At 38.3% G+C, this 27,889-nt stretch overlaps 1 long non-coding RNA gene across 1 annotated transcript in view; it reads right to left on the reverse strand.

Moving 5' to 3' along the window:
- Window positions 1–27,889, reverse strand: part of LOC139700868 (uncharacterized) — a 398,093-nt gene that overhangs the window by 76,899 nt on the left and 293,305 nt on the right. Inside the window, exon 2 of the long non-coding RNA XR_011703898.1 lies at window positions 24,165–24,211. This is a non-coding gene — a long non-coding RNA (uncharacterized lncRNA). The remainder of the gene's footprint in view (window positions 1–24,164; window positions 24,212–27,889) is intronic.

Consider the following 27,889-nt stretch of genomic DNA (forward strand, 5'->3'; position numbering starts at 1 on the left):
AGTAACGAATTTTTCAGCCAAAATTCTCGATGCCAGTTGGCAAAGGACTGAGCGGAATTGGCGCGATTGAAGACCAGCTTAATATAGTCCGCCACAATGATGCACCAGTTCACAACATACTCCCTCGGGTCTCGGTCTGTGAAACGAAATACCCCACGGCAATTAATTTGGTCAGTGCCTAACCATTATTCACATCTTTACGACTGAGTTCGAATCGATGTAGTTGGCCAGACTTTAATTTAAAGTTGAATTACTATTTGTAAAAATTGTTTTAGTCGGAAAGAATTTAATTTAAAGTATTTGTTTAAATACTTATTATTATTTACAAAAATTATTATTTGTAAAAATTATATTAAAGAATCAGACACGGTGGGAGAAGAGAGGAATATTCCATGTAAAATCCTAAGGTGGTAGAAAAAGTGCACAAAAGAGATATCGGTTGATAAATGAGATGTTTAAATGTCAAAATATTGCACGTAACATTCAGAGTGTGATTAAGGCAATATTATTTGAAGTTGTGTCGCAGTTCACTGAATGAGGGTAAAATTAATGCTAAATGAACTTTTGGTTCTGGTCAAAACATATTGCAGGTCCCTAAAACTAGATTTATTTTTAAATATTCAAGTATCTGTAAAATATTCCTCGACCATAAATCACTTCCCAAGATTTCCATCCGCTCGTGTGCACCGAAATGTGAGGAATTTCAATGTAAAAATCATTCGCATATGTTTGCGTTATAATTTGCATTTGTGTGCCGGTTATGGCGAAATAGTTTTACGATGTGATTTTTTTTAATTGGTCAAAGGTAAATAGTGGATATTGTGAATCCCTTCCTTGCTTTTCTATATTTTTGAGCAAAATTTACAGTTCACTTAAGTTTGATTTTTTAACTTATTATTTACTCCGAGGACCTGTATCCCGAAAGTAGAAGGAAGTATGTAGAAAGGTAGACTGTTAGAAAGAAGAATGTTGAGAGTGCTAGAGATATGAGTTTTTGGGGAGAGAATACGAGAAGAAAGAATATTAAAAAGAAGGTGTAAAAAGGAATAAAGTTCTAAGTAAGAATGTTGGAAGGAAAAATATTAGAAGTAAAAATGCTTGCAGGAAGCTCTCTAGCAAAAAAATAAAAACCGAGTAGGAGAAAGAAGGTAACGGGCGTATTAGATGATATGATGACAGGTATAAAGTACAAAGTACTGAAGAAGGATAACAAAATTGGCTCAACTAGATGAAGCACATAATAATTTGAATATAATTGTTGTAATGAACCGCTCAAAACCTTTGATATCTTTAAAATGGCAGTTGTAAGGAGTAAATTATTTTTAATTGAGCAATAGCGCATTTACCATTGAATGACTTCTCATAAAAGAACTTGGAAATTTTATGATTTACAGGTAAGTCTTACATATTTTTATCTAGGTTAAGTGAATGCAAATTAATAGTTTAAGGTTTTTTTAACTTATTTTTAAGCACGAGGATTTGGGATAAAAAGTACTTTTTGAAGAAATTGGACTAAAATACTGAAAGATAATTCTGTAGTAGGATGGAATGATAGGAAAATATAAAAAAATTGAAAGTTCTTCGCCAAGATCCAGCAGTAAGTGAAGTCGCTTTAAGAGTCACTGCCTAATAATATAATATTTGCATAGGAATTTCCCATCGGAAAAAGAATATGGACGAGGGCAGCATTGCTTGACGCTCGCGTAAAGAAAACTCCCGTGACTATTTACGTTACTCTGAGGGAACGATAGTTCACCGTTCGAACGAACCATGTTACATTTTGGAATGGGAAAGGGAAGGGATATTCAATTATAAAAAATGGATTTTTTAAGATCAAACGGGGAACGATTACCTAAGGAAGTAGAATCGCTTGTATAAACCTTATTACCGCTAACTTTATAAATGGAGAAGTAGATGAAAATGTTTGAATGATCAGATTTCCAATAAAAATACCTCAAGAGGCGGCCGAAAAGAAGTGACTGAATGATGACAAAATTTCAATGTTGAGATGACGACAGAAAAGTAGCATGAGATTAATCTTTCCATCTCTGAGGTATACGGTGGATTATAAAGCTGTTAATAAGTGTAAGTGGCCTATCTTGATATAATGGTGGCCTATCATAAAAAGGATTGTGATTCATTTTTATTCTCTCCTTTTTAGCATACGCGAAAACTTCTACAGGCAGTAAAAATAACACTTCTAAGAAACTGCGGGAGATACCGCAACAGTAACTTTTAACGGAGTCATCTGCTAATATGCATTTCAATGAAACAATTTCTGAGTCTCAAAATCATTCGCCTAACTCTATGAAATTGTTACTGTTGCGGTATCTCCCGCAATTTCTTGGAATTTGTCCAAGGTAAAAGCTGCCTAAGTGTTTAAAGTTGGCTTTAACCTCGTGGACTGTGGCGCGTCGCCCACGGCTACGTATGCCTGTGACACTGTATGTACGGTATTTCGTCATAACATCTTGTCCCTTTACAAGCCTCCAAAATTTCACGGAGGACTCCTCGATAGCTTAACTGGCTAAAAAACTTGGCCGGGCATCGAGGATTCCGGGTTCGAATCCCGGTCAAGGCGAATGAATTTTACACTCTGAAATTTTTGCATTGAAAATAACACTTTTTTGGAAGTGAGTTTTCTGTTATAAAAAAAATATATACATAAATGTATATACCGACAGGTATATACATTTATGTATATACCTGTATGTATATATATATAAATATATATATATATATATATATATATATATTTATGTATAAACATATATATATACATTTTTATATATATACATATATATATACATATATATATATATATATACATACATACATATATATATATATATATATATATATATATATATATATATATATATATATATATATATATATATGGAATTTTTAGCATTGTTTTTCCCCTTTTCCTAACCCTTTCAACGCCCTTCCTCTCCCTTATGACCTACCCATCCCAACTGATACATCCTCTTCCACACACCTTTCTGGTGGATAGCGAGGTATTTACTTCGTTGTAGATATAGAAGTATGAAGGCAAATTTACGGCAATTACTTGTAATATATTTTGATGAAATCAGAAACTCATGTTTCCCATGAATGAATTCATTATTTGTACGTTTTCTTTGATTTACGTGCATGTCTCTCTCTAAACGGCCTTCTCTGTAAACGGATGATCTCTTGGATGAGACAGAGCATGAATTGATTGGAGGGGTATTGAGGTGTTTTGGTGGCTAAAGTACTGGCATCCCTCATCGAGGGCCCTGATTCGAATCCCGCTGGTGCTGGCATTTTTCAGTGGCACCCCGATCCCTACTTGGGGTGCTATGTGGAGAGCACTTAAAGTGAAGCACGCTGTCCGTCGAATGGGACGTAAAACCTTGTGACCCCTTGGCGATTAGTGTTGAGAGTAGGCTAATACTAGCCCCGACCTTTCTTCGTTCCCTGAATATCCTACCCTTACCGATTCACCCACCTATCCCTTCCGGCCCAAATAACCTCTGTTGTCAGTCGCTTCCCCAGATAACTACCACGACAGCAACTAGATTGTAATTTGTCCCGTCCTGTCTGTCAGAGTTCTGTGGCTTTCTTCCCTAAGGAAGCGTAAAACCTCCTTTGGAAACCACCTCAAATGAGATATTTAGATGTTCTGAATGGAAGAGCTTTTTCATATCCCATACCCACGATATAAAAGAGGTATTTTTATGGGTAATAATTTTCTACCTACGTCACTAAACCGACTAGTTAAAATACAATCCAACCGTACGATATCCTATTTACATTTCATTTTTACGCTCGCATATCATTCTGTTTATGACTGCAAAAATATAAAATAATCTCGATGAGTACTGTGGTTAGTACTGCATATTCCTTTATGAAAACGTTATCACGCTGATGACACTGATGAAGAAAATATGAAGTCATTTAACCATAGGTCTTCAGATTAAATTTTAAGCATTAAAACTACGAGCTACCTGCAAATAACTACACATGTGCTCTATATCTGGATAATATTCAAGGAACCTCATATAAACTTACTAAACTGCATATTACCGTCTAGCCTGTTACATAAGGTTGTGAAATTTAGACTCTTTGACGTGGTAGATTTTGTGGAGAAATAATATTAAGATTTTGTGCTGCAGAAGAAGGATGCTAATATATTGTGTAGACGAAGTGACTTTTGAAACATACTTCCGAGTGTGGAATGGGATAGAAGGTAAAGAAGACGCAGACAAGAAGAAGAAAAAGCTAATTGAACGCAACCCGAGGCACAATATTTTACCGAGAACCATGATTGAAGGTAACCCTGGAAGCATACACGTAGCACAAGAGCGGAGATGGAGTCAAAGGGATGAGAATCAAGGGATGAAAAAAGTCAGAACTGTAAATGAAGGAAGAGATTGGTTGGTGACAGGAAAAGAGGGAGAGGGAGCCGGCTATGATCCATGCTCGAGAGTGATACCCTACATGATTGTGACTTTGTCTCCGGTGGAAACCTTGCCATAATAATACCCTGTTTTCTGATTCATCGCGGCGACGTTTTAGCGGCCGTAACGGGATGGCGCCCCGGGCGGTTAGTTAAGCATGTCTCCCCTTCCTTCCCAATCTGCTTTTACTCCCCCTCCCCAACTCCATCCATCCCTCTTCTTCCCCGACAAACATCAGCCCTCGACCGCGTGAGGTGCAGGGAGCGAAAACCTCGACCTTGGAATACCGCTAATTTGAAGTCCTGGGGACCGAAATAGAGGAGAAAAAAAAATCAAGGCAAAACCGGGTGCCGTTTTGGGGGGCGGGAAATTCCATCCCAGCAAACGGAGGGTCAAGGGGGGCATACAATTTGCCGGTAGGAGTTTGGATTCGAAATTGAGGGGATCGCCTCACCAAATTCCTATCCCCGCACCACTCAAGGTCACCGTGTGGTTTAAATTGGAAGGGGGGGGGGGGCAGCAAACAGTGTATTTATTGGAATGCTCTTGGGGAGGAGGAGAGGAAGGGTGAAATGCGGGTGAGGGGCGGAACAGGGATGTTGGACGAAGTGGGGGGCAGAACGACAATAGGTGAAAGGGAAGAGTGGAATAAAATAGGAATGGAAAGGATTTGCACGGAATGGAACAGAATTACGGAATAGGGCGGTAATGGATGGAACAGGACTGAAAGTACTTAATAGAATGGGATAATTCAAATCGATTTTATAGAAGAACCATTACAAAATGGAATGGGATCATGGAAGATAATGGAACGGACTTATCGAACGGAATAGAATTTAATGGACTAATTAAAATGCATTTAGTATAAAAAATTATGGAATAGAATATTTTAAGGAAATGGAATATATGAAAATGAAATGGAATGTGTATTTACTACGAAAATTAATGGAATAAAAACGCCTTTTTTAGTGTTGAATCATTAAAAAAATATAATGGAGAGGTAAAAGGTATTTAATTCTAATTACAATGGAATAATATGATATTTATGATTACGGAATAGAAAGTATAAGATGAAATATGTTGGTGAAATACATGGGAACAATATTGAAAACAAATCTAACGCTAATTTTCAAACAGATGAGCAACTTTCTTTAATCATCATCTAAAACCACACAATACCCCACAAGCCACCGCAAGGGTGTGCGGCGGAGGGTGTAAGGTCACCACCCGTAAAACAGAGTAAAATCACATGGAAAACAAACAAAAGAATGCCGATTCACACCCACACAGACGTATGTATTCATACAAAACCCCTTTTTATCTTACACCCATGCAAATACATATAATAGCAAGTAAAATATCGTGCAAAAGCACATGCACCTATGAATTCACAAGATGTCTACGTAGCGTTTAATCTTGTCCTAGCTTGTAAATCGAATATATTTACTTTTTTTATTTTGACTTTAATTTCTCACAATTATGATTCCTGATAGCTCTAGGAAAGAAAAATTTTTATGTCAATCTTTTCTGGGTTCTAAATCCCTTATTTTATCTTAGTGGTCTAACCTACCCTACCCAATAATTATAAAAAATAATTTCCTTAGCGTTTTAGTTAAACTCGTGCGTTAAAGTATAAGTCTCGCTGGCCCTCTTCACAATTTAAACGTTACCTCATCTAATTCCTCTTAAAGGTCTGTCACACTTACGATATCTTCTTACTGTAATATTTTTGACGAATCTGACGGATTTTCTCTAAAATCTATCTACTTCTTTTATCAATGCTTTCTTTCAAGGAAAATCCCAATCACCCAATCTTCAGATGCTAGTGAGAGTGCAACGCGTATTATCATTGCAAAATTTTAGTGGTACATAAATAATCGATATGTATAATAATATGACGCTGATTTTCTGACGAATGACTTGCATACACTATTTACCTAAGCAAGGGAGATAAAACACGTGACATGCGTGTTACCACTTCAATATTTTTGATCAACTAAACAGAAAGGAGGGTTTCGAAACAGAGATGCAAATATTACCCTAAATAGAGATATGATCATGGGCAAAGTAAGCTGTTTATGAAGGGTAAATTGAAGGTTATGAAAAATGAATGCTACGCTACTTTAAAGGTTGCTTGGTTGATGTCATAAATGAGTCTGGGAGTTAATGAATCTAAAGGTCTCTAACATGAGCACACGAATAGGCTGCTGTGGTGGTGGTCCTTGACGTAGCACCAAACGCTTTCTATGTCATTTTCGTCGCATTCATAACGTAGGATACTGAGTTGTGAATTTACTGAAATTTACTACTACTTCGCTAGCGCTGGTATGTTTTATTATCTTGGGGATCTGAGAGTCAAAGTCTGATCTGAAGTGACAAAAAGTGCTGAATGAAACATTATATTTTGAGTATATATTTGATATTTTTTCCTGCCAAATATGCTAAACACTCGGAATGTGTTGATGTATCCAACGCGCTGCGAGCTGCAATAACTCGGCGGTATAATAAACCCTGGAGCGATTGACGGGTACCCGACACAATAAGAGGACAGGCCTCAGATCCACAAAGTCTGCGTTATATACTCTTCAAAATCCCAACAATCTTCTATTCAAACCCAATATAAGGCTCACATCATGCATGCCTGGTGATCTAACACCCCACGCCACCAGCCCTACGGCGGCTTACGGGGCATTATGTTGATATAAATAATATAAACTTAATATATCGCCAATGCATCCAGACTCATTATCTAAACTTAAAGGAAAAGTATGGTCATAACAATATGTGCCTACCTAAATACATAAATACGCGTGAATAAAATACTTGATCTAATATACCGTGCTCCGTGGGAACGAATTAAAAACATCTTTGAAATAAATGGTGAGTTTCTTGGAGAGGGAGCATTTAGGAGTGGTATCGCGGCGATTTTGAAGAGGATAATGGACTTTTTGAATCTGCTTATTTGGGATAAATAGAAGTCTGCGAAGTTGATTTTTATCAGATTTTAATTTATCCCCATCACTCTTTGTACGCGGAGGAAGCTAAAAGATCTCTCTTCGTTTATTTTACCGAGAGAGTTTAAATCTATTACGTTTGGTGTTTTGCTCTTCCCAAATATTGTACTTTCGTTCTGATCCGTGTGAGTTCGGGCCAATGGATAATTGAGTGGACATGGAGATGTGAACTCATCCGCTCAAAAGCTTTAAAAAATTTATCCACTCCATAGTGTTTCAATGGTTAAAAACAAATAGGCTCAGACGTATTTTATATTATTTTTGGTGAGTTTTAATGCATTTTTAATCCCTATTTCGAGCCTCGCAGATGTCACGTTTGGAGGACTATCCGTCAAATATCTAATTCTGGATACGCACGTTTGACAAATGTTATGTGGTAGTGAGTGAAAAATTAATTCATCTCTTCGTAATTAAATTTTTATATCAGCACTCACGGACGCGTTCCTCATGGAAACAAATGCGCCTGCTGGGTATTTTCACTGCGGTGACTAGTGAATCGTTTGCCTTTTAAATAAATAAAAAAATACTTAATAGAGGCGCTCTGCTTTGAGGAATTAATGTCAAAATTTTCAGGGATTTATTATTGTTTTTTTTGGATTTCGTATAACTGATATAATTTCATAATATATGCATTTAATTTAATTAAGGATTTAACTTATTTGGCTGTTTTGTTATCTACTTGGTAGTCTATAGTCTAGGGGATGTTTTGAATGGACACATACTTAAAACCCACATATTTCTTAGCCTCGAATAACATAATGTTATCTGGCATCCCACATTTAAATAAATCCTTCTTCAATTCCACATACTTTCTTCCTTCCTCCCTTCTTTCCATCCAACATGTCTATTACATTCCTTCCCCTTCCTTATTTCCCTGCCGTCATTCCATCTATTTCGGTCTTCTGCATCCCATCGTCAACGATCTAATTGTTTCATTCCTCCTTTGATTTTTTTGCAAAAATCCCCTTTCCTCCTCAACTATGCGTAGTACCATTTGTTTTTTTTATTTCTGTCCATTTTACTTTTGCTATTCTTCTCCTCTACCCTCACACACTATCCCATAGCCAATCTAAATGCTACACATCCACCATTCCTTCCATTTTTCTCTTCCTTTCCATTCTTCCTTACATCCACTTCATGTTATATATATATAAAAAAACATAAACACAGTAATCAACCCGAAGGTCGGTTTGGTAATAGATGGTAGAGTTCACCCAGTACTAAGCCCGACGGCGGGTGAAATTCGCACATCAGGGTAGGGGGGCCAGTTCCTTTCCCTGTGCCGGTTATGGTTTCCCAGGAAGACCTGGTACCCGAAAAATCACATAGCTTGGGTGGAGCTGCAGGTGCCCAGAGTGCCTTGCCCAGCAGTCCAACGGACTACCACGATCCACATAGATACACGCACACATATATATATACACACACACACACATATATATATATATATATATATATATATATATATATATATATATTTAAACTCATTCGAGAAAACGGATGTTCCTCCGGATTTAAGCGTCGCACCTTGTATATCCATAAGAAAAGATACTCTTTAATGACATTAGCCTAATCACGCTTATACGGTTTTCGAGAAACACCGCAAGTTCATTTCTAACAAAAAATTCCCGTGCTGATTTTTTATTAAAAACATAACATGACTGTACCAGTATTGTCCTTGAATTAATTAAGGAATATGTCGCTGATACGCGTCATATTTCTTAATATTATTTCTCAAAAATATTGTTTCTTTTTCCACCCATACTAATATCTTTTACGAAGTGAAACTTTCAATTCAGTGCTTACTTATTCTTGAAATTAATGCTTAATTAATAATATTTAATTAAGGTTATCCGATGCAAAATTAGTTGGACCATTGAGAGTAAACTGGTGGCTTGTGTAGGTGCATAGTGGGGAGCCTTAGCGACGGAGAGAGAAAGTGTGCTGGCTGAGATGGAGTCGCGTGGATGAGACAAATGGCAAAGGTGCTCCCGAGGGTGAGGAGCAGGACGGGTTCGGGGACGAAAGGAAAAGAAATGGTCGCTACGGAGGGAAAGGAAGAGGATAATAAATCCAGCGAGGAAATAAAGGGCGAAAGGGCTGAAAGGGGAGGTTGGTGGTCGGCGTGAGGTAGGCCTGTCGAAGGTATTGTCCCCGAGGGTGGATAAGATCGAAACTAAGTGTGAAGCTAATTTTCAAACAAATAATGGCGTGCTTTTTCATTCTCCCAATAAAACCTGTTACACGCATGATAATCTCAGCAATTAAGTGAAATATACGGAATCGATATTGACAAATCAACCTAACGCCAATTTCTAATAAAATAGTGAGTGATGTATCATTCACTTGGCATACAAATAAAGGGTATAACTGGTATTATCATTACAAAACTTAAGTGAAATATGAATAATCATTTTTGAGACCTGATGTTACGCCACTATTAAAAAAATGAGCAAATATTTATTTCATTATTTCTTCGCGAATGATAAGCAAGGGGGGTTACTCGCATATTGGCACTTGAACATTTTTGATGACTTAAACAAAAAGAAGGCATCCACCATGGAGATCAAATAATGCTCTCGAAGAAGACGTGACATTGGCAGAGGAAGCAGTACATGGAGACTTTCAAGAGGGATCAGGGACCATTGGAAATCAGGACAGGTGAACGAGTGGTTTCGAAACGATGAAATTCCAATCGAAAGGTAAATGAACGAACTCTGAAAAATAGGGAGTAGAGGAAAAGGAAAAGATCGAAAGAGAAAAAGAAGAGGGAAATGGGTTGTGTACAACTTAAAACACCACATGAGTTCGTAAGGAGGCTCAATAAGGCAAAAAAAAACGAGAGATCCAGCAAGGAAAACCAAGGAAATGAAAAACTGAAGAGTGAAATAGTGCGGAAGAATACAGTACATTAGGGAAAATGTAAAATAATGTTAGCATGCTGTTTTTGGTGAGTTCCCTTATACAGTTGTATAGCATTGTCTCTTCTAAAGAAATAGAGGAGAAAGACAATTCTTTGTGATTTGGGGTTACGGGAGGACATAAAAATTTCAAGTTTAAAGCTGGTAATGAGAATGTACTGAAGGAGGGCTCATCGAAAAAGAATTCATTCTTCGTAAATATTCGTTGGTTTTCATGAGTTGGTAGTAGTTTATTAGGGATGGCTACCGACAGCTGAGGTCACTTGCGTTGTTTTCATGATAATCAGTTCTCATTACAGCAATAAAAGATCTGGATAAGTCATACACTAAGAAGGAGCCGCCTACTGAAGGGCGTGACAAAACTAAGGGTTGAAGAATGAGCAAAGAGTGGAAGATAAATAGTGAAAATTGAAAATAATTCGAACGATAGAAAAAAAATGACTGGATGAGGAGAAGGGGAAAGGGTACGGACAAATGAAGGAGTAACGGCACCCCAAGTGACCTGAAAGAGGATTAAATATTATAATAAGTGAAAATGGATGAACAACCGTAAATTTTCTTCGGAATAGCGATACCAGTAACCAGTAGCTCTATATTTTCAAACTATCTGGTGGCCCGTAATTCAGAGACTGAGGGAAGAGCAAATACAGCCACAGGACTAAACGAAAACCCTAACGCGCCAGTTAATAGTTCGCATTGTAAAATGAAAATGGAGAAATGCTCTTAACAGCAGCGAGGATTATGATTTTTGCGACACCAATTAGAAGCCTATAATTGAAAAAGAAATACTTGAAAAAAAAACAAAAAATGCAAATTTTGGAGGTGTAGCGGTATAATAACACTTATTCGTTAGCTGCGCCTGGGAAATTAATTGCTAAAAAAACAGCCACACTCATTAATCGACCCGAAGGTCGACTTAGTGGGTGATGGTAGAGTTCACCCAGTACTAAACCCGACGGCGTGTGAAATTCACGCATCAGGGTAGGGGGGCCAGTTCCTTTCCCTGTGCCGGTTATGGTTTCCCAGGAAGATCTGGTACCCGAGAAATCACATAGCTTGGGTGGAGCTGCAGGTGCCTAGAGTGCCTTGCCCGGGAATCGAACCCGGGACCCTCAGGTCAGCAGTACAACGCTCTACCCACTGGACTACCGCGACCCACAATTAATTGCTATCTGTAAGTTATAGAAGACAAATAGAAGAGAGATCGTTATGTAAGCGTCGTAGAGGAAGGATAATAATAGGCAACATAAATGATGGTAGAAAAACCGACAACGTAAGGAAGAGAATATGGTAGGGAAAACAGGTGGAATGTGGGAAACTAAGTTAAACTTAGAGTTAAAAGAAGAGAAAAACTAGATTAGGTGGAATAGTTTCCGTATATAGGAAGTCTATTGGACCAAGGTGAAGGGGGATTAGAATGATGCGATGGCAAACATACAGGTATCCAACCAAGAGGGCCCGGTTTCAAATCCTGGAGACAGATATTTTTCAGTGTTATCCCTATCCCTACCACCGGTGCCATGTAGAGAGCACTTTGAGTGAGTACGACGTCCGTCGAATGGAAGGTAAAACGGCGGACCCCTTGGCTCCTTTCGTTAATAGTTGGCTAATACCGATGCCTACGATTAATCCATCTCTAATAGCGACCCTATTCGTCGGTTGCCTCCCATAAAAACTACTACTACCAAGATTAACAGAATAATAGAGATATGAGAAAAAGGATTTCCCCAGGTAATTAGATGGTAGTAACCGCAAGTAAGGAGGTAAGAAAATACCAAGTGAAAGAATTACGAAGAATTATTGGTTAGAGAGGTTTCGTACGGCGAGGAAACCTGTTTCTTGATGCAAGACGATTTACGTGACTTTGAAGCTTATGAACTGTCGGTTTAGAGAAAGATAGAAAACATTAAATGAACGGATAATCAAACGAAGAAGTGCGGAGTCACGATGGAGGAGAAGAGGTCGTTGCTGGAAGAAATACAAAGGAGGAAGGAAAGAGGGATGCTGAGAATTTTGATTAAAAATGGGATGTTGAAGACTAAGATAGAGGGAATGGCGTTAGATAAGCAAGGAAGGGGTAGGATTATCTAATACATTTTCGATGGAATAAAGAGGAAAAGAAGTTATGCAGAGGGGTTAATTGTAATGTTAGGGTGTCAGGTTATGTTATGTTAGGCAAGAGTAAGAAATGCAGTCGGGTAGAGTCTGCCAATCCATAACCTGCGTTAAACGGAAGACTAAAAATATAATGAAAATGAAAATATAATGAAAAAGCGGTATAAAAATGTCAGAGTTTAACAAATAATTTGATGTTTGACGAAGCAGTTAAACAGATGCCAGTTTAGCTGCCTAACATCTAGAACCCAGCTGCCTGTAGTCCTTGACGTTCACAACTGTGAAAGTATCAAAAAGGCGATCGGAAAACCGGGTGAGTTGCACAGATATGCATGTTTTGAGGTAGAACATGAATCTGATAAAAGAATTAACGAGAGAAACGAGGAGAGAGCTCCGCAGAGCGAGACCAAGTTATTCGGACGGAGATACTCAGGAAAAGATAACGAGATGTGAAAGACTAGAGGGGATGGATAAATGCAAATGCATGGGGGAAATCAGACTGAAGTGACAGATTTAGATTTTAATACGAGTTATGAGCATTAGAAGATTTAACAAAGAATATGAGTGATGGAGACAAATTGACTCTTCAATACAACTTTGAAAAAAATATCATGTCTCGGTGAAGATGGGTTTGTTCCTGTCCGCCCCACCGTGGTTCCAACTAAGGACTGGAGACGGGCATGGGGGAACAACGGGGTCGGCCGCGTCTTACCCGCGTTGTAAGTCTGGCGAAGCGGAAGGAGAAATGGCACCCTGGGATTAAATGGGAGAGGGCAGACGGTGTGTGGATAGGAGGGACAGCCCAGGCGGAGGATCGGTGTGGGGCTTGGAGGCGGGGAGACAAGGGGACGGATGGGACGCAGTTTATCCCGCATATGTGCGTGCGTGTGTGTTGGATCGGGGAGGTCGGCGAGTCGGGAAAGGATGGATTGAGGGAGCAGGAAGGGAGTAAGTGAGGGAGGGGGTTGTGTGCTTGCGTTTGCGAGGGCATTGTCGGTGTGTGCGTGTGACGTTACGTATTTGTGTGCGTCCGGGGCTGGGAGATGGGCGAGGTGGGCGACAAGGGGGGGTTGCAGAGGAGGGGGTAGAAGGAGACGTGGGGAATCGGCGAGGGAACTATAGGGGGGTAGTGGGATGGAGGGGAATGGGGAGGAGAGAGGGAAGGGGAGGGTTTGGAGGGGTGGGATGGTTAGGAGTGCTTGCGCAAAATCGATACCCGTACGGACCGACCCGAGAGGGGGTGGAGGGAGGAAGGGAAGAAGGGGTGGACGAGGGCGGAATAAAGCGGGGAGGGATCTGAGAGAGAGAGAACACTAGGGGGTGAGGGGGTGCTGTAGGAGAAGAGCAGGGGTTTTAAACTTGAATATAGGGGTGGATCGAGGGGGTGGGTTTTACGTGTAGGCGAGGGGGTAGGAAGTTAGAGAGGGGAAATAGTCTCTCGGAACAAGCGTGGGCGTAGTTGGACTTTGAGGGGTGGTTCGGAGAGGTCGCCTGGAGGGTGGGTTTTTGACGTAAGGGGATGAGATGGAAGGGTACCTGAGGGGGTGTTTAGAAGTGGGGGTGGCTAAGGGACCCTACCAATAGAGGTTTTTGGGGGTGGACCGGTAGGAGAGACATGAGAAGGGGCTTTAAGGATGGGGGGATTGAACAGGAGTGGAAGGTAGAATTGGACTTTAGGGTATCAAGACCCTGCAAATGGTTTTCATTCGCCAAAAACTCCATATTCCCTCTTTATGGGAAGCACCCCTTTTTCCCTTTAAAATCCGGGGGAATAATTAGCCCGAAATATTTTCCATCTTGAGGGTGAATTGATTTTTTTTCACCCATGACGTCCGTCCAAAGTTAGCGCGTTTGCTTCAATTTTTTATTATGCCTTGGGTGGAATGTCAGCATGTTTAATATGGGAGTAGCACAAAGTGGAGGAATTTGCCTTTTTGCCAAGGGGTCGCTAGGGTGGACTAATTTTTCATCACTTGGGTTGTTATCGGCTGGAGAAATTGTGAAATATGGCTAGAAATGAAAAAATCAAACTACAATTTAAGTAATATTTTATACTTTATTGGATTCGCTCGAAGCATTTTGTCTCTAAATGGCAAATTCAACTTTCATGATATAATATTTTTTCTAAGCGTTTTGGCATGCTTTTCGTGGAGGAAAGCAAGAAAAATTGGTAAAAATTGATTGATAAATTAAAAAGTAATGAGTTTTAATTCGTACATAACAGTTTAAAATTCACTGGTTCAAAGTTAGCTTGTCCATTGCATGGGATTCAACAAAATTTATAAGGTCCAGGAACTTGATAACATAAGTTACCGTATGCCTCCGTGTATTACTTTCAATTCAATGAGTAAGAGCTTTTATAAATGTAAATGCTGCCGAAAATTTAATTTAATAAAGTTTATAAGTCAAGAATAAGTACTGATTTTTTCAATTACCAACAAAATTATGAATTAGATCCAAACATAATTTATCTGATGAATGGATTGAAAGGGGTAAATTGACTGTAGATATTCATGAAAATTTTTAGTAAAACTCGTTGAAAAAAATACACTAAACTATGGCGATGAGTGCTTCCACTTTGAAATTCTTAACTAAAAACCACTTATAGCTCACTTCCTTATACTCATCCAAAAGGGTAAGAAAGTTGGCCCAACGAATTCTATTACTCAGTAGTTTGTAAGTAGCAGTCAACGTCATTAATCATCAGATTCGAAGGATCAGATCAAATTATTTAAAGTGCTTTTTCAAGTATCATGATTGATGCGTTACGATTGTATGCATTAAGTCACAGTTCAACATTTATTAAATCATCGAGAGTTTAAAATTACAAACTTAAACTCTGTTTGCCAAATCTTAGTATAATATGGTTTCCAAACGTACGTAAATATAGTCCAGTTAAGGGGTGTGAGGAGAATTTAGGATGCCTTTGGAATAGAATCTTTTTAAAGTTTAAATTTTTACCCAGGACAGAAATATTACTTAGGTGCATATCATTCGTTACTAGATCTTCAAAAGTGACGATGTACAGAAAACCACGCCACGAAAAAATTAAAATTTGTTTATCAATGCTTTGGAATTATTTAGAAAGAAATACTCCTATTATTATGATAAGATCAAAATTCTCAGATAAAACATATCACACAAACACACGTATAAGACATGTTATATAATTTCTCTCCAACTTCGTAAAGCGACTGAAAAATGAGCATGTACAATCTCCAATTAATCCTGCTTTTCAAAAAGATTTCTTAAATTATTATATTTTCAACGTTTTAGATTAATTCCCTCATAAGAAAATAAATATTAGTGATAAAATCCGTAGCGCGTAAATTTCGAGTGTCGCTTGAATCCAAGTTTCATTCTGTATCCTTACACGAACCACTTATATTAGTTTAAAAAAATTCAAATTTAAAGCATACCTGAGTATATACTACCTAAACTTTATGGATAAACAAAAACTTCGTCAGATAGCGTAGTATTCTCTTACGATTTAGATAAAAACTGAATTTGAATGGCATATGGAATGGTGATTAGTATCAAGTGTCAGGAAGTGCACAGAACTGATGTTTTGGAATGAAAAAAGAGAAACTAAACACGCATATTTAAATATATATGTGGCCGAGTCAAGTGTTCCAGAACAGGTGAAATACTTGGGCGCTTCATTGAGATGAGACCTTATTTGGGGTGGACACGTCAGAGGAACTTGCGGATCAGTCGTTAAGTACCTAGGTTTCCTTATATGAGTTGTCGGAAAAAGTTTTGAAAATATAAGAGAGAGATGTTTCAATTTTTTAGTCAGGCCACTTCTGACACTCACGGAAGTATTTCGTGTCCATGGAAGATAACGTAAATTCAGGGATTGAAAAAGGTGCAGAGAAAATCCACGCAATTTATTGAATATTACTACGAGAAAAAAGTAAGCGTGACGGGTATGTTAGAGGGACTAGAAGTAGTCTGTGTGTCACTTGATTTACGAAGAGAACAGGTAAGACTTTAAGAAAAATGCACGTAAAAAAGACTTGTATATACAGGGTATCTGAGTTTTCTTGCGATACAAAGGGAATTAATATGGTACGAAGAGGAATTGGTCGATCAGACCACTGGAATAAAATAAGAGAGATAGGCACCGTCACAAACAGATTCAGGTACTTGTTTTTCCCTCCCACGATGCGCAATCAAAACAAAATCGAACCAAAGTGTTTAAATATAATCACTTGTATGCCAAAATTTATGATCTAGTCAACTTTTACATTAAGGCATAGGCGTGGATGTGCACAAGTAGATTTTTATATGAACTAATATATTTTCAAATGGATGTACTTGTGTGATATAGTATTTGAACATGTATGCCTAATGACCGTACACCCACCGCCACACGCCCATGCGGTGGTTTGCGGGGTATTGTCTAGCTGTAGATGCAGGACTCAGTTGTTTTTTTTAACAGAAAGGATTACTTTCCTTTGATCTTATTTTAATTCAATCACCCCCTTTTTGATAGAAACATTTTAGACTTTATTTTAAACATTTTAACTCAAAATCAAATATGCTTTCAATATTTCTATGATGAAATAAAGATGAAGAAAAAATGATTCATCAAGAAAGAAAATTCGATAAAAAACATTTTTTTTTTAATCGGCCAAGAGCCACAGCTTTTCAGGGATATGGGTGTAGTCATTAATCTGTCGGCAGGTTTTGCTTTAACTCATCCCAAATGCGATATCTCATTTTGACGGGAAGGAGGGTATCAATTTCTCGTACCCTCGTATTTTACGGCCACGTTCCAAGACATCAAAGGCGGCCTGTTTAACCTCTCTCTCCTTGACTCCACTTATAACTTTTCTATTTTTATTCTTTAGCCAACCCTGAGATACCCTTGATGTCGTTAATGACTGAAAACTTATGTTCCTATCGCTGAGTGGCATGATGCGGGCGTATTGCTGGAATTCTATCATGATCTGGGGCCCGTCTTGAAGACTTGAGCGGGTGACTTCGCTCAAAGAAATTCTATGGGTCTCCCTTCTACTATTGTCGTCTAAAGTAGTTCATCAAAATAAACTGCTAATATGAGAGGTTGTTCAATTTGCAGAATGATCCAAGTATTTTCATTCACGTAGCATTTCGCGCAAAAATATAATTATACACATAATATAATGTTGGCACAAAATATAATGTTGGCTTAATGTGTAATTCCTATGTGATGCAAGTATCATCGATCTGACTATAGTATTCCGTAAGCAGTAGCCGATGTATTCTGAAGCATTAGATTGTATCCCCTATTAAAACTTTGACAAACATTTTCTATCCTTGTTAAAGGGAAAAAAATATTCAACATTAGCCCTCTGTAGTATCTGATAGACCCAAGGTGATGATTTGCTCTGCCGAGAGAAAAGTTTAAATTCAGCAATGAGTTTTACTTCCATTACCTCCGTACGCAAATTAACATGCTTAAAATTGCAAATTCTAACTCTGAAACGAAGCTACGACAACATAGGATTGTGGAAAGAAGGATCAGATAAACATTCGTTTAGCATTCCTTGTGGGAGTACTTTCAAGTCAGACTTTCAAGCAGGTTCAAAGGAAGCTAAAACTAATGTTTATTATCGTGATGATCGAATTTCCGGAATCTTATCCTTTGGTTAATAGCATAATCCGCTATTTTCGGTCCACAATTGTTCCTATCATGAATTATTGGTATCAGTTCTCAGGTTTACAGTAAATTTTGTCTCTTCACAGACGGTGCAGTGATAAACAGGGACATATATAGGCAGTCAGGAAGATAGGGAATCATCATCTAATACCCTAAATGTCATTCCACAGTGGTGTGAGTCATGGGAGCTAGATTAATAGCTTAGGAATATGTTAAAATGAATTTTTGGAGGAACAGTATTTCACCTGAAAACACTTACGTCATGCAGGAAACCGATAAACGAGGGTTGCCATTTATATTTTGAGCCTGATAATGAACTGTTATTTAGTGTTGAAAATGGCTTTATTGCTTTTCGAAGTATTCTCCACGATAATCAATACTTTTTTGCATGCGCTCGAACCAATTTTCGTAACACTTTTTCCACTCCTCCAAAACGGTTTTTGAATGCATCAACGGCTTCTTCAGACGCCAAAAAACGTTGGCCACGAAATTTTTTCTAGCTAACCGGGAATAAAAAGAAGTCATTTGGTGTTTAATCAGGGATGTGCGGAGGATGATCCATCAATTCGACGTTTTGACCAATCAAATAGGTAATTGTTTCGGCCGATCTATGAGAGGTTGCACTGTCATGATGAAGAATGATCCTTCGTTGCCGCTTCTTTTTCCGTGTTTCACCAAGCACTTCTGGCGAGCAAATACTCGTGTAACATTGAGAATTTACGGTTCTACATTACTCTAACGGTACGGTTGCCTAATGTCCAGTTATTCCGTCAAGCACACAAGCGATCATTTGCTTCGATGTGCTTCGTGTACGTGCTTCGTGTATGAACTTTTGTCGGATTTGGCTCGCCTTGGAAGACCCATACAGTGGATTGCTGTTTTGCTTCCGGCTCCTACGCATACCTGTAGACTCAAGATTCGCCTCCTAAATAAATGGTATACACAGCTTTTGACTGTATTTCTTGAGCATTTCTTTGCAAAAATTGACACAAGCATCTTTTTGAGCTTTTGCCAAATCCAATGCGAACAATTTTTTTTCACAGCTAAATGCTCATGCAATATCTTATTGATGCTCGTCATACTAATTCCTAAGGATACCTCAATCTCACGATAAGTCACATGACGATCCACTACTATTTCGTCCACAGCATCAATGTATTCTGGCACAACAACTGATTTTGGACGACCTTCCCGACTTTCATCGCTGAGCGAGCGGCGGCCATGATGGAATTCGTTACACCAGCGTTTCACAGTGGCAAAGGATGGGGCTTCATCGCTAAAAGTGGAAGTAAGTTGATCGATGCACTCCTATCTTGATAATCCACGTCAAAAATCGTATAAATTCATCGCACGAAAGTGTTCTCGAGTTAACTCCATTTTTTCGCTGAGACAAAATTTTTGAGTCACTGTAAACAACGCAAGTTATGATCAAATGACAAAACGTTCTGAATAAAGTTAGCGTTGAATGGGTCAAACTTCCAGCTGGAACGTCAGATGGAGCCTTAAGCACTTAGTGTTGCCAGGGCTCAAAATATAAATAGCAACCCTCATAACAAACGTAGCATTGGTAAAATATTTGCTGGTTTCGAAAATTAAGGACATATTCTGGGGAAAAGGCATTCGAAAAATTTGTAGAAGGCTAATAAAAAGTTAAGATTCATTAAAAGGAATCTTGGGGAAAGTAATGACAGGTTTAAAAAACTTTGTTGTTATACGTTAGCTAGGCTATCCTCACGAGGTAGGCTTAGTTTTGGAACTCGTAGGTCGAGTGCAACTTGGAGCATGCTATGTTTGTGAAAAGTAGTTTTGAGCAGCTTAGCAGCGGTGCGATACCATTTAAGGGAATTGGATGGGAGCCACTATTTGGCCGTTTATTGAAATACAGATTAAATTTAATGCGTTAATTTGAGTCAGGTCACCTATCCGATGATGTTAAATGCAATTAACGGGATTAGACTTTCAATGTTCCATCAGGCCATGTACTTAAAATCAGGGAGATACAATATAGAACGGATAGATTTAAAATTGCTTTATTCCTCGTACGACTAGAGTTCAAAAGGACGTGATCACAGGCGCGAAGACGGTTATTAGTAATATTCTCCTGTAACTGAATATTATCGGATTTAAATAAATTCCTGCCAGGAGACTAACCTAGTGCAATTTCATGTTCAAACTTATATCTGTGTAGTTATATGCAGATGCTATGCGCAATGAATGTATGACTAGTGCCTTAACAATAATAATAATATGATAAGGATAATGTCCTTCTAAGACAACTTTGCGATCCAAGTAAATCTGAAGTCTCCCCATAAGAGAAATTCCTTTTTATATCATTCATTGAGATAGATGTTGAATTCCTTTAGCCTACGCTTATCCTCTAGCCTCTGCGACCAAGTTTCCGATCTATGCAAAACCTACGCTCAACGTTCAAGATTTCATTAATATTATTATGACTTTTTAATTTAAAGTACCTTTTATCACTTTCCTCACCCTTATATATATGCTTCTATACATATCACCATTTTTTTAGTTTCTCTATTCAACCCCATCTAAAATACTTTTCAAACAGGTGGAATGATATTAATAAATAAGGTTCAGAGACAAAGTATTATTTCTAACCTATATATTTCTCCTCTTTTCTCATTCCGTCATCATTGTAATCTATCCGAAATATGGTTCAAAGGAAAGGGTAAATATTACTTCGAACTAGATTTTAGGGATTTTGAAATTCCGAATTTAAGAGTAAGGGATTCCTCGGGCATCAGATCTACGCTCTACCCATTCAGCTGGCATGCTCTTTTTTCATGATTGATAACATTATCATATTATTGGGTGAGTTGTCTGAGTGAAAAATAGTCGCTCCATTAAAAAAAAATAAAAATTGCTCTCCCAATTTTTTTTCCTTACGTTTACTCTTGTCACTAACTTTCAGGATACCCATTGCATCAGTAGTTACTGAGAATGCGACGGATATCTGAGGTCGGTTGATTGGTGATTTAGCAGTGGAAGTAAATTCAAGACATAGAGGGAAAGTGTAACAGCAGTGAAAACCCGGTGACAGTATTAGCCTACTTTCAACGATAGGAGAGCCTCCCATGGGATACAAAGTTCAACTTCCCATCGACGGACGGCTTATTCTATATGAAGCAATCTTTATATGAGTTATCAGAGTTATCCCAATCCCACTTGAGTTGGGATTGGGATACCTCTGATAAAAATCTTCCAATTCCGTGATTATAATCCGGGACACCGGAGTTGGAAAACCAGTATGCCAGTCATCGCACCAATTCTATCCAAACTATTATAGTAAACCCTTGAAATAAAATTTCGAAACTGAAAAAAATATTCTCTGGTTGTTTAATTAAGGATGATACTTTATCGAATCGTGTAAGTAAGAACAATGGAATTAAGTGAACGCTGGTGAGGGTGTTATGAAGGGGAAGCTACGAGTTCTGTGCGATGCTTAGTAGGAGTCCAAGAAGCACTGAAACAAAATAATAATATCGGTCATGTGAATATTCTTCCTAGATTAGACGATACTTTTTATTTAGGCGGGAAGATTAGCTTAACGGGTAATGGTTCATCTTGCTAACTCATCGTGTGGGTACGCAATGCTTGCATAAGAATGAGTCAATCTCTGCTCAGGTGGTTTGATCTACGTGGCAACCTGGAGTTCATGAGATAGTACTCGTTTTAACTGAAAAGCAAAAATGGTAATAAAATGTATCGACTTAACCAATTCACACTATCCAAGTTTCCTAGTTGTACTTTATTTTGATTTCCTCGTTAAAGGCACTTATCTGGATATTCGAAGTCCTGTTTATATTAATTTTAGGAATTTCGTACTAATCGCGAGAAAATTGGAGACATCAACAATTATTTGAAATAAAGGATATTTTTCGATAAAATATTTGTTACAAACATGTATTAGTGAATGTGTGGACCATATATGATGGGCTTAATTAACGTGAGAAAATCCTTAGATTCTCTTCTTGTCTCTATTCTCAGTAGAAAGTAAACTTATTATCTATAAAGATAAACCTAAGCCTTAATGGCAAAAAAAACAAACTTTAAGTCACTATTTTACTTAAAATGAATTTTGCATTCATTTAAAACAATTCAAAAAGAAATTTTCTCTGAGAAATTGAACAAAAATTCAACTTCCTTGGAAAAATATTAGTCAGTGTAGAAAATGCATACGCTTGATAAATATTGCTGTTCTAAAAGAAAACGAAACATAAAGACTGCTCCTAATTTATAATGTGAATACGTTGAAATATCTTTTTGGTTAAATTTCAGAATGTCTTATTGGTGGAAAAAATAAAACTGCTTCTATTTGAGGATGATAGAGATATAGCTCTGTCAAAAATGCGTGTACTTTTTAGGTTAAAAAAAATAATACGTCCCATCGATAACGAAATATTTAACTGCAGATTCTATATTTTAACTCCTCCTAAATTTATTTCAGCTAACAGGTTTTATTACTCAAGTCTTTTATCATTATGTTTATTTCAAATACTGATTTCCTTTTACGATTGGCAGATATTTATCTAAATAAACACACTTGAATACAAACGGATTATTAGGCAAATAAGAATAATGCCATATTGATTATCTACTTAGCTGAGAGAGGGGGAGAGAGTAAAAGAAACAATCGGTAATGAGATTAGTTTAATTCTGACTGGCCTCCGTGACTTAAACGCCCGGATAACTTGTTCCAGATGTCATTCCCCGCTTATGCAATCGTAACATATCACCGTCGCGATGATAATTTACCTGGAGGAAGGTTTGCAAGGTTTAAAAAGTTTCCACTAGATAGAGTCGCGCTAATAAAGCGCTCACTCTTGTCTCTGTGGCCGGGTTTCATTCCTCAAAACCTAATCCTGTTGAAATAGAATGCAATTCATACGTGTATGAATGAGTGGTAGGAGTGAGAGAGAGAGAGAGAGAGAGAGAGAGAGAGAGAGAGAGAGAGAGAGAGAGAGAGAGAGAGAGAGAGAGAGAGAGAGAGAGAGAGAGAGAGAGAGAGAGAGAGAGGAGGAGGAGGAAGGGAAAATGAGAACAGCTCCAATGGGGACCTCGAACAACTAGATGCGTTATCGCTACGGCTAAAAGACCATCTGAATGAATCCCATTTCGGCATCTCGATGAAATACGGCATGCACTCTCGCACAATGACAATCCTGCCTCCAGTGCTGGAACGGTGGCCGTATTTCAAGGAATCGGCTCAGGGCATGTGTTATCCACCCTTGGCACTCTTCTGGTTCGGGGTGTGGTGGTAATGGAGGGAGGAGAAAGGGTAGGGCAAGGGGGGGAAGGGGGAGGGGATCGGGAAGAAATAAAAAAGAAAGGCACGATATGTGTATTCATGGTATTCGTACACGGGAGCGAAAGAGATGTACTAACCCCCTCTTCCCCTAACCCTCCAAAACCCTTCCCCCCACACCTTCCCCCCAGTCCCCCACCCCCCCGAACCCTTCAACCTTTCGCGCCCACTCCAGTGGGTGGGTGGTAGAGTGGGAAGGGGTGCGTGAGAGAAACCCTCGTCTCCGTTCGTTTGTTTGCGGATTATGAGAAAAGCTGTGTGAAGCTCGAATATTGCTTCGGCATCATCGATTCGTGCGTGCGTGTGTGTGTGAGAGAGATGTGCCGCTAAGGGGAGGGGGGGATGTTTTTTTTTTCAACACTCCCTCCAAAACCACCCTCTCGTGGGGCGTCCGTCGAGGGGGGGGAGAGTGCGGTGAGAAGGATGAGATTGGAGTGGGGATGAATCCTTCCCCATCCCTCGCCTCCCTTCGAGGGGGGTTGGAACAGGAGGGATGGGAAACAAACAGGCATTCGGGGTTTCACGGCTCAATTGTTTTTTGGGTTCCGCGTTTGGGGGAGGGGGATGAAGGAAGGAATGGAAGTGGGATGGAAGTGAGCGGCGGAAGAACGGCGATATAAATGCTGACGTAATAAGAAACGAGACTGTAGGGAAGATTGGCGGAGTAGGAGGATTTGATTTGACTTGTCCATTTACCTGTATTAGGTGAAATTCCAAGTTCTCTCTTTCCCAGGAATCCGAACCTGCGTGAAAAAAGAAAAAAAACACGTATGAGAATTGCACAAGGTGACCCATTTCTTATCTTTATTACAGTTTCAGTCAGACTAAGTTATAAAGAGAAGCACTAGACGACCCATGACTATTGCTCACAATAGCCATCACTCGGCATATATGTTGCACAAAGAAAGATTCGTACGTTACATATTAGCTTGTATATTAGCTCATAGGCATATTAATCCTTACATGGTTTTATACATACATATATATATATATATATATATATATATATATATATATATATATATATATATATATATATATATATATATATATATATATATATATATATGCACAAAACATTCAACCACGAAATTCCGCCGTATGGCGAACAACTATGTATTCACATGGAAATAGATATAAGGAAAAGGGATAGGAACACATCTTTTCTTATCACATTCTTATCTTTTTTCCTTATATCTATTTCCATGTGAATGAATATTTGTTCGCCAAATGGCGGGTTTTCTTGTTTAAAAATATATGTACATCAAGCAATTATTGAAATATGCTATAGTAGTTTTTTATTGACTCAGTAATTTTTAGAATTTAAGTAATTTTTTTCAGGCCCTCAGGTTCGATTTTGTTATGATTGTGTATCATGTGAGAACAAAACGAGCTATGATGATGAAAGAGTCCTCCTCTCTTGTTTTACCGATCAATGGCTGTATCAAATTATGAAATATTGTGCCTCTGTGTTCCCAAGAAACTAATATTTCCTGTCATTTTTAAAAGCCAACGTCTTGGTTGCACTCTTCGGGAATCAAAGTGTTCGCAACCTAATTCATCCAACATAATCGTCTCGGTAACCCTCGCCTTGTAGCCATTGAAAAAAAGTCCTGGAATTTTCCTTGATCTTTTCCGATTCTTCAATTACATTTTTCTCGCAAGGATCCCAAATACTTATCACGTATTCCAAATATCTCCTAACTGATGGCATAGTAACATCTCTCTCTTAATTTTTTGTTACACTTTCTACCACTGGTTTCATTGAGACAGATTACTTATTTAAGGATATTAAAGACAAATTACAGGCTCCTACTTTCTATGGTGACCACATCTGATAAATCATGGAGATAGGTGGTTGAACGGATACAATTAACATGTCGTTTTTTCCTCGTACGATTAGATATAAAAAGTAGACATGATCGCAGACGCGTAGAAGATAATTACCTTTGGCAGTTTTTATATTTTGTCGATATCCTACACGTTTTTTTATTTGATAGACCCATGTTTTTAACAGTTCTCCTGGATGGTATGAATATACGTACCCTATGATTGCATATTGTTGCAGGTAATTACCTTCTTTCGTGTGATTAACGTTTTTCCAGTGCATGATGAAACTCATATATGTGCAGTGGTGTTTTGATTTTGACTGTGCATGCATGACTGGTGACCTAACACCCCCCTCCACACACCCTTGAGGAGTATCATTTAGATGTAAATGTATAATGAATACTAGCTCCTTTAAACCTGACCCGCCGCATATTCTTCTAATGTGTGGAAGAGTATTTGGGTTTTTATGCTCGGTGAAAACGAAGATTTGGTGCTAATTGACCGTAAAACATACGTCTCCATGGATTCCTAAAAAACTTTTTGCTGTGCATGAACATGCTTCATCATACCGTATTTTTATGTTCAAGTCATAATGAATAGTCACGCCTTGCTGCGTCGTCCTTAAGTTCCGTTAACTCTCTTCCCTTTTTCTACGCTCACAAAAAAATATAAAAAAATCCCCTCTCTTACAAACTTCCACGGCTTCTCGGTGTCTTCTCCAACCAATTTTTCTTCGTTCTTTGAATTTCCTCCAACAACCTCTCGGTTCTCACAGCGTGTCGAATAATTTCTCGTATTTCTTTCCTCTCGCGCCAGCTTATTTCTTGCTTCTTTCCTCGAAAACCAATTCCAAAAAGCTCCAATCACACACGCCTTCTGTCCTCAAAGCCCAGGTCTCGAGCCATGCAACGCTTCCCTCCGTATCAAAGCTTTCAATGATCTTTGATATAACGTTGGAGAAAGATAAATATACAACGAACAGGATAAAGAGAAATAAAAGAATGGGACTGGGGCAAACCAAAATGAAAGAATAGAAGAAAGAACAAATATAGTGTTAAAATTGACTAGTAAATAAATATCCATAGCAGTTACGCCAATGGAGAAAACAAGGATGAGCAAATAAAATCTCCTAAGGAAAAAATCATTATGATAAATCAGCATCACCAGCTGAATTTCTAAGCTTCCCAAATAGGCGATTTGCCTATTGATTTTGATTATCATCCATTAGGTAAGTTATTACTTTAAGGTTGGCTTTGCGTGGACTCAGACTGAACGCTCCAACATTTATTGACCTCGCCGAACAAGATACAACCTGGCATTCAACACAAAACTAAGTAAATCTTCCATTACGCTCTTGTTCCCTCCTGCCGTTATCCCTTCCAATATTTCTATCCTATTTCCCCCTTCCTCTCTTGCCTAACGTTGTTCCCTCAACCAGTGTCTTCAAACTCTTAATCAAAAATCAAAATGCTCTGCATCCACCTTTCCTTTCTCCTTTAAAGTTACCCCAGCAATCCTCATTACTTCTTTGCTATGCCTAGCAAGTCCTCATTTGTTTGCCTTTTCGTCAATTTTAATTTTCTATTCTTTTCCACACCGATAACTCAAAAATCTATGCACACCTATCATCTACCTTCAACGACCATGTTTCCACGCCTTATAAACCCTCGGTCCATATCGAAGTTTTCACTGGCGTCTCTATCATCGATTTATTAATTATCTCCTCTTTTTGAAGGCTTTTTTGCCTCACTCCATTTCTTGTGTCCCAACTACTTTGACCATGATTATTATTACTATCGCTTATCAACCGATTAAGGTCGGTTTTGAATAGACCCACGACACCAAACGGAGCCACGACAATTTCCTTGCCTCTCCTAACCAAATACAACTCGATATCCTACACTACAATAATCTCCTTTTCAACTCCATATACATCCTTCCTCCTTTCGGTCTATCCGATTTGTCTAACCTATTCCTGCCCCTTCCTCGCTTGTGTAACATTCTCCCCTCTATATTATTCTTCAGCATTGACCATGTTGGGCTTTGATCATGGCAAAGATCACAAAATATTTCTGAAAAGTTAAGCTCAGTTTCATTCTGTCTGTCAAGGAAAGATATGCCAAGCCAAATTTAATGAATTTTCCGGTCATCAACGAATTTTAAGTGATCAATGATTAATCGCTGATCGTAATGAATAAATGTATTTTTCATAGTTGAATTCTCGCGGAGCAGATTTAAGGTGTATAAATTTTCTTTCTAGATGTTTAAACCAACCATTTATAAAAAGACTTGGTGAAGAAGATTCCTCTCCTTGTTCTAAAACTCGTCTTCCCATTAGATTATCCACTAAATATGACAGCACTCATAATATCTCACGCCCTCAATTTTAGATTTTTAAGCCGTTGATATGCATCACCCTGAATTCGCTCTTTGACCTTATGCACGGAAGCCTGATACCTACTCTGCTGATCTACTAAACTAGTTAAAAAATGAATGCGTTTCACAAATAGTAAAAAATTGAATGATTATTGTTCCGGAAGGAACATTAGTAATGATTAAAATAAAAGATAAGTGAAAAAATTTGATATGGA

This window comes from Hetaerina americana, unplaced genomic scaffold (genome assembly GCF_022747635.1).
Source record: "Hetaerina americana unplaced genomic scaffold, ioHetAmer1.1.p SCAF_11, whole genome shotgun sequence".
Lineage (NCBI taxonomy): Eukaryota > Metazoa > Arthropoda > Insecta > Odonata > Calopterygidae > Hetaerina > Hetaerina americana.